The sequence below is a fragment of the Macrobrachium nipponense genome, chromosome 25 (genome assembly GCF_015104395.2).
Source record: "Macrobrachium nipponense isolate FS-2020 chromosome 25, ASM1510439v2, whole genome shotgun sequence".
Taxonomy (NCBI): Eukaryota; Metazoa; Arthropoda; class Malacostraca; order Decapoda; family Palaemonidae; genus Macrobrachium; species Macrobrachium nipponense.
This window is the reverse complement of record NC_087214.1, coordinates 73,435,705-73,444,097: the sequence shown is the minus strand read 5'-3', so window position 1 is coordinate 73,444,097 and position 8,393 is coordinate 73,435,705. Positions and strand designations below refer to the sequence as shown.

The window sequence follows — 8,393 nt, the reverse complement described above, 5'->3', positions numbered from 1 at the left end:
TTGGGAAAGCTCTTTGGCCCGTGTGTGTGTGTGTGTGTAAGAGAGAGAGAGAGAGAGAGAGAGAGAGAGAGAGAGAGAGAGAGAGAGAGAGAATGAGCATTTGCCATGGGAATAAAGTCTGGGGAAAAAAAACAGCAACATAGAAGGGATAAAAGCGTCTTGATGACGTCACGCGGTTCACTGACCCGCCCGTCTCTCTGCATCAGCTGATCACAGATCATGTGTTTGGGGTTGATAATTTTATTTCCCATTTCGATGTTGTATTATAAATTTGAGTCTTTGTGAATATTTTTGTTATAATACTGAGTGGCGATGCTTGGCAGAAATGCAGGTGGTTATGATGATAAGGATATTATAATATATAATAATGTAATATATACATATATATATATATGTGTGTGTGTGTGTATGTAAAATATATACACAGACATATATGTGTCCATATATACACACAACATTAAAACACCCCCTTCCTCAATTCCCAGCCAACTTAACCAACTCCTTTCCAAAAAATAAATAAATGACTAAATAAAAAATGAATATTCCCAAACAATACTTAATACAAGTGACTCAATACCATCGAGAAGAGAGCCATGGTTGGATTTAACCCAAATCTCTCTCTCTCTCTCTGTTTTTATTCTGTTTTCCATCCTGGTGGATGTTCTAATGTGAGGGTTATCTGGACATTCCCATGTGGTGAATGTCTCTATTTAGCTCTCTCTCTCTCTCTCTCTCTCTCTCTCTCTGATGTATGTCCCTTAACTCTCTGTCTTTCTCTTTTTCTCTGGCTCTCTGGCTGTGTAATCTCTCTCTCTCTCTCACACACATACATACACAAGCATGTTTTACTTAGTAGCTATCTCTCTCTCACACAAAGATAATTCTGTGCACTCTCTCTCTCTCTCTCTGTCTGTGTACTCTCTCTCTCTCTATCACATACATACATACATAAGAACGTTTTACTTAGTTGCTATCTCTCTCTCTCTCTCTCTCACACACAGATATTTCTGTACATTCTTCTGTGCACTCTCTCTCTCTCTCTCACACACACACATACATACAAAAGCACGTTTTACTTAGTAGCTATTTCTCTCTCTCACACAAAGATATTTCTGTGTACTCTCTCTCTCTCTGTCACACACATACACACACAAGCAACGTTTTACTTAGTTGTTATCTCTCTCTCTCTCTCTCTCTCTCTCGCACACAAAGATATTTCTGTGTAATCTCTCTCACACACACACAAACACACATACGCCTTTCACACACACAAAAATATTACTGAGCTTCCCTACCGCCCCCCCCCCCCTTTACGCATAGGAACAATTCTACCGCACGAGATGGACTGTGAAAATCACACCGCCAATATTTTCCGTTATTTGGGAAAATAAATAAGTAATAAAAAACTCGGAATAAAAAAAAAAAAAACTCGGGGAAAAATAAAACTCGGAAAATTAAACAAATTGGAAAAAAAACTGGGGAAAATTCCCCGATATACACGGGGGAACGTAAATATGAAACTCGGTAAAAAAAAAAAAAAAAAAAAATCGGGGAAGAAATAAAAAAAAATCTAGAAATAAAAAACTCGGCGAAAAAACGAAAACAAAATAAACTGAAAAACCACATGGGAAAAAATGTTAAAAATTGGGGAAAAACTCCGTGTTATATAATAAAAAAAAAAAATTCTTAAATAAAAAAAAAACTGAAAAAACTCGTTGAAAATGTAAACAATAACTAAAAAAACTCGGAAAAATAAAAAAACTGGAAAAAAACTCTTTGAAATATATAAAAAAAACTGAAACTGTAAAAAACCGAATTATAAAAAACTTGGTGAACTTAAAAAAAAAAAATTCGGAAAAAACTAATTGAAAATATAAAAAAAAAACTCGGGAAAAAATGGAAAAATCCCTGGAAATGAAAAACACTCAGCAAAAAACAAGGAAAAAACTGGAAACCGTCCAGAGACGAGGGAACCAAATGACAGTGATACTAACAGAAGGTCAAAAAAGGTCACGAGCCCTTTTTATTTTTTATTTTTTTAGCACGTAATGGTCTAAGACTTTTTTTGTGATCTTTAAACACACGCACACATAATGTATGTATGCATACACACACACACACATTGTATATATATATATATATATATATATATATATATATATAATATATATATATATATATATATTACATACATACATTGTGTGTGCGTGTGTTTAAAGATCACAAAAAAAAGTCTTAGACCATTTCTCTGTTTATGCGTCTAGAGAGAGAGAGAGAGAGAGAGAGAGAGAGAATTTTGCATCTGGTGCATTGGGGAACCAGTATATTTCCAGATATATATGGTGTATGTATATATATGTATATATATATATATATATATCTGGAAATATAGTGGTTCCCCAATGCACCTAAAGCCATTTTCTCTCTCTCTCTCTCTCTCTAGACGCATAAACAGAGAAAGCATTTCAGAAACAGGATGCCACAATCCTGGATAACCAGTCATGCAGAACAGAGCCTGTTAATTGTTTGATACACGCACAAACACATACACGCACACAAGACTCAGATATTTGGCGTTGCTGTGTACATGCTGAAATATATAGGCCTACATACACTACGGCTCAATATACGTACTGTCAACCAGTCCTGCAAAACCGGGTCTGCTTGATACGTACACATGCATACACGCCCAAAACACATAAATACACACCCAAAACACATATATACACACGTGTACGCAATTAGCCATATCTGGCGTGTATACACTGAAACACATATAGACCTACATACACTAAGGGTCAATGCACGTACGCTTTACTCTCAAATACAGACGCACTTTCACTACAACTTCACACACGTGCAAGTGTAAACACTCACGTGTTGCGTACACACAAGTGTTCTACTCGACGGTCCTCACACTCACATCTGCGATCTCACAAACACGTGTTTGTGTTCAAACACCCCTCCCAAACTCAAGCACATATGCCACAATATCTCTACAGGTGTGTAGTCATTCAACGGGACACATACACCTGTAGGAAACGTGCGAGACTGCACTCACACACAAACGCACACACGACACAGTAGTATATACATGTACGACATCCTTGCAACCAGTATTTTATAAGGTCGACCATATAGGCCTGTATAGCCTAGTACATATTTTGGAACTATTTTACGTACTAGCTAAATAACTAAATAATATATATATATATATATATATATATATATATATAGATTCGGACTAACTTACCCAGTCATATTGAAAAAAAGGGAAGTTTATAGGCCTACGGAATAGGTCTCTACACCCGGGAAGCCAAAGTGTACATGCAATGTACGCGCAGTGTACGTAAGGGGGCACGGAACACCTTTGATGGGACTTTGTGTACGTATAAATTGAGCCTAATTTGAATAATGATTATATAAAGCATGTATAAAATTAGATAGTACTTGGGTCTAGGCCTACAGGAACTCTCGTAATATATAGTAATTCACAAATTTTAAAGTTTAAATATGCCCTAATATTATTTCACTTCTTTTTCTAATAATAATCAATCAACTTTACAACAGTCGTAACCATTTTTCCTAAGTAACGTTCAGAAATTATTAACAATTAAACAATAATATATTTATTATCAATTTTATTAGGCCTATGACTAGGCCTATAGCAGCTCTCGTATATTTGAAATATGTAAGTATATACTTTAAGTTTAATTATTCAATAATATTGCTCGAATTATTTAATCTAAAATTAATTAACTGTAAAACAGTAAATAATTTTCTAAAATCAACAATAATTAATAATAAATAAATAAATAAATATACAATATTTAACAATTGCACCCAGTGCAAATATTATAACGATATTTACACCAATTATAAATAATTAATAAATGACACTATCGTACTCACCGCAGTTCCCGTCTTCTTACTATCGTCCCTTGTCACGATACTCCGGCGATCACTATAGTAACGTGACGTCACGGATCACAATCACGCGTTCAAATCACTATCAAATATAGCTGAATACCGACGCCAGCCATTAATAGTTCATTTCGTATTTCAGAAAACAACAGTTTTCTACGCGTTTCACCATCACGAAAGACGAATGAAGGGGAGTAATGAATGACGGTGAAGGTGAATAACGATCACCATTCACCGGAAACTTAGATAACATTACGATAGACGGAAGGTGAAGGCGTATAGTGAATGCAGGTGCCGGCTACTGATAAGTCTATTCTTCTTCTATTCCACTTCGACCACGCGATCGCAACCAATCACCGGACTCCGAATTCGTGACGTCACGATGACGTAATCGCTGTTGGCCAATCAACAGCCGAGGGATGAGACACGCCTCTTTGTCAGCCAATGAAAGCGGAGGGGAAAGCAAAGGTAGTTGAAGTGATGGTTCGCAGTTTGAACTAGCTTGTTATGTAATTTAAAAGGATCATGTCCGGCCGTTATGCGTGGACAAATGGCAAAGAAGCAAATATGTTTATTTTTCAATGCCTAAATTGGGATTAATATTGTTCGTTAACGACGAGCAATTGTAAATGTTTACTATTTAATGGTAAATACTTTCATAATTCAAATTCTCGAGTAGGCCGAATGCTCAAACCTAGACCTATGCATTCTTAACATGCACCTATCGTAAATTCAGAAAGCATTTTCTTGATAAAAGAACGACATATGGTTTATATAAAGCAACATAAATAATATGGCTACAATATCTCTCGGTGCGACTGAAACAATCTGCAATTATCATGGGTTTCCGTTACTCGAGCTTTCAACGTACTGTGGAGTGTGGATGTACCCTAGTATGTAAAAATCTCTCTCTCTCTCTCTCACTTTCTATCTCTCGCTTTCTCTCCTACGATAATAATCACAGCCGAAATCGAAACGATTATGAAAGAGTCAATTTGATGTCCGTAATTACGCGACGCTTACGACACGCCGCGCAATGGATGGCTAGCCAAGCACGTATGGTTTCTACTCAGGTAACTGCTTTGGAGGTATAATGTAGGTTACGCATTTTACTGTATACTACTACAAGGGTTACGGACACACACACAGAGGCGATGATTGTGAAGGTGGATTCGGAAGTGTAGCTCTCTCTCTCTCACTCCCTCTTCCTCTGTTTATCTCATTTTCTCACTTTCCTCCGATTCCTCTTAGTAGTCGCATTGTTGAGCTCTGAATCATACGTAGACTTTTAAGGAACATTGGGTTGATTCTAGGGGGAGGGGTGGGGGGTGAATTCGGAATAGTACTACTACCTATCTCTCTCTCTCTCTCTGTCTCTGTCTCTGTCTCTCTCTGTCTCTGTCTCTTCCATCTTGCTACCCACCCTCTCCCTCTCTCACGTTCCTTTCCGGCTCTGGATGATCTCGTAGGTCCCAGCGCTTGGCCTTTGGCCTACTCCGTATATATAATCTCTCTCTCTCTCTCTCTCTCTCTCTCTCTCTCTCTCTCTCTCTCTGTAGCTCTTTTACTCTCTGTCTGGCTCTCTTTCTTCTTCCTCTTCTTCTATGTAGACGCAACTTGGGCTCTGCATCGTCAACAAGAGAACGCGAAGCTTCGGAGTATCTATTTTTCTCTTTCCCCATCATCACCCGATCATCCACCGTCACCCAGACAGGACGAACGACCGTCTACGGACGACCAGAAGAGACCAACGGACGACCAAAGGCGCACAAACGGTGCAGCAAGTGCAACCACGTACCGCCATCATCATCAGGACTGAGAGAGACTGAGTCAGTCTCCTCCACTCTCAGTCAGTGCTCTGTTGATCGCGGTGATGAGAAGTCGTGCTCCGCTCTCGCCTCGCACTCACTCACGTCTGCCGTAGGTGGCGAGCGAGATAGGTCGTATATTGTAAGGCTGGATTTATTTTTCGTTTGTCGTCAAGTTTGGGTTTTTTTTAGAGGAAGATGGTCTTTATTTGAAGGACACTTTTGGGAAGTTTTTCCTCATGAAGACATCCCCCTTCCCCCATTTTTAAGCCCCTAATAAATAAGTTTTTTAAATCGAAAAATGCGAAGACGAGGAAATTCAAGATGGTGATGTGGAGATGTTTAAAAAAAAAATTCTAAAAAAGACTTCACAACTTTTGTTAAAAGATTCTTTGGGGAACTTTTTCTGTATGAAAACATCCTCCATTCCTTCCCCCTCCCTTTTAGACTAAGTTTTTAAGTAGCAGAAAAACGTGAAGCCGAGAAATACTTAAAATAAGTGATGTGAAATTACGGACGAAACAGATATCATCGACTGGTATCTTATTGTCAAGTGATAATTGGACTTGAGTTACTTTTTATAGTTTTTTACCAACTGGTGTGTATCGCACGTATACTTATTTAAGTTACTTTTCAACATCGTTGCTGGAGAATTTTTAACTTATAACTTTCAAACTTCATTTGTACTTAAAAGTTGCAAGTAGTTTTTATATTTTGCCAACGGATGTGTATAGTACAAATTAAGTTAATTCTGAGCTACTTAGAAACCTAATTATTGAGGAATTCGTACTTAAAAGTCAACATTGAATAACTTGAATCTCCCTATAGTTTTATTTTTTATTTTTGCCAGCGAGTTTGTATCACGAGAACTACTCAATTTCATTCTAAGTTACTTATAAATCCATCGCAGAATATTTCACTTATAAATTAATATATCTTCACTTTTTTCACACTTTACGAACTTAAAGTATTTTTATCGTGTACCAGCGGGTAAGTAACGCAAGAATTACTTAAAGTTACTTATAAAATTCATCAGAGAGGAATTTTTAGCAGTATAAGTCAAAATATATTTACTTTACGGAAATATCAATCCACATTTTTTTATTCCAACTTATAAAGTTCATTGTGGGAGAATTCTGTTTCGTATAAGTTAAAATATAAAAATTCATAGCAGAAAAATTTTGTTACACATCGATTAAAATATACTATTTACTTTTCTGACACTTAAGTAAAGTACATGACAAGACTGAAACTCGGAGTTTAATATTTAGTGCCACATGGACCAAAGGTTCCCTAATTATCGAATGGCGGTGAATTAAGCCAGTTAAACCAATTAATTCTCCTTACTGGAAGTTACGACACTGATTCCACCCAATAGATCATTCAAATGAAATTATTAGACCTAAACAATAGATACTAATTAAGAGAAATACATAGACTTACAACTTGCGTGTGACTGTAATTATTGCGTCCTGGCGGCAAGGGGAAACTATATTAGATTTAATTGCTAGTTAAATACAGAGGATCGGGAATGGGAAGAGCCGTAGCATTCCAAGGAATTGCCGGTGGATTCCGGATTCCTAATTGTACTACGGTGGTATTGGCTGCGATATCGAGAAGATAGGCCTATCTGATTTTAATAGTTCTATAAAATCAGTTATAAAATAGGCCTATATGATTTTATAGTTAATTATACAGAGGCCGACGTCGATTAATAAATGTTATATAACAAATGTTGTATTGTGAAATGTTAAAACAGTTTTGCAAATGTTTGAGTAACGGAAACGACTAGGCCTACTTGATTAGGTGTTGTCCGCAAATCTTAAATTTGGGTGTTATATTTAGGGGGTGGGCCTAGTAGAGAAATGATTAATAATAAAAGACGGTTGACGAGATTCTGGAAAATACTTAAAATTGAAAAAGGGTAAAATATTGGTATACAAAAAGTATCGAAGTACCTCATCAAAAGTACAGGTAGACCAATCGGAGTAGCCTTCGAATAAGGTATTGTTGTATATGTGTATGCATACATGTGTATTTACCTCCTTAAGGACTGCGAGGTGTATGTGTTGAGTGTATGATTCGTTATCTGTATACATTTGTAGCCTAAAGCGTGGACTAAGCGTTGAGTGTACTGTGTATAAACGAGTGCGTTAAGAATATTGGTCTGTGCGGTGTATACTTGTGTATATATATATATGTGTGTGTGTGTATTTACCTTCTTAGATAAGGACTGCGAGGTGTAGGTATTGAGTGTATGATTCGGTATCTGTGTATACACGTCTAGCCTACAGCGCGGACTAAGCGTTGAGTGTAGTACTGTGTATAACGAATATTAGTCTAGGCAGTGTCCGTGTGTGTCTACATATGTAGGCCTATTTACTCCTACGGAAGGACTGCGAGGTGTAAGTGTTGTGTGTATAATTGTCTGTTATCTGTGTACGTGTGTGTGCCACTTACACCTATGCAACGCGTAGTGTTGAATGTAATCTGTGTGTAAACAACTGTGTTAAGGAAAATTGCCCTAGGCTGCATATTTTGGTTATCTGTGTATATATATATGTACGTTGTGTTAGTCCTGTACTTGAAGGACCGCGTGGGTGTATGGTGAGTGTATGTAAGTCCTGTGTATATGTGTATACATATGCTGTATATACGGTG

At 37.1% G+C, this 8,393-nt stretch overlaps 1 long non-coding RNA gene across 1 annotated transcript in view; it reads left to right on the top strand.

Annotated features, from left to right (window-relative positions):
* Window positions 1–5,468: 5,468 nt before the first annotated feature.
* LOC135199531 (uncharacterized) overlaps window positions 5,469–8,393 on the top strand; it is a 103,791-nt gene continuing 100,866 nt past the window's right edge. Inside the window, exon 1 of the long non-coding RNA XR_010311091.1 lies at window positions 5,469–5,874. This is a non-coding gene — a long non-coding RNA (uncharacterized LOC135199531). The remainder of the gene's footprint in view (window positions 5,875–8,393) is intronic.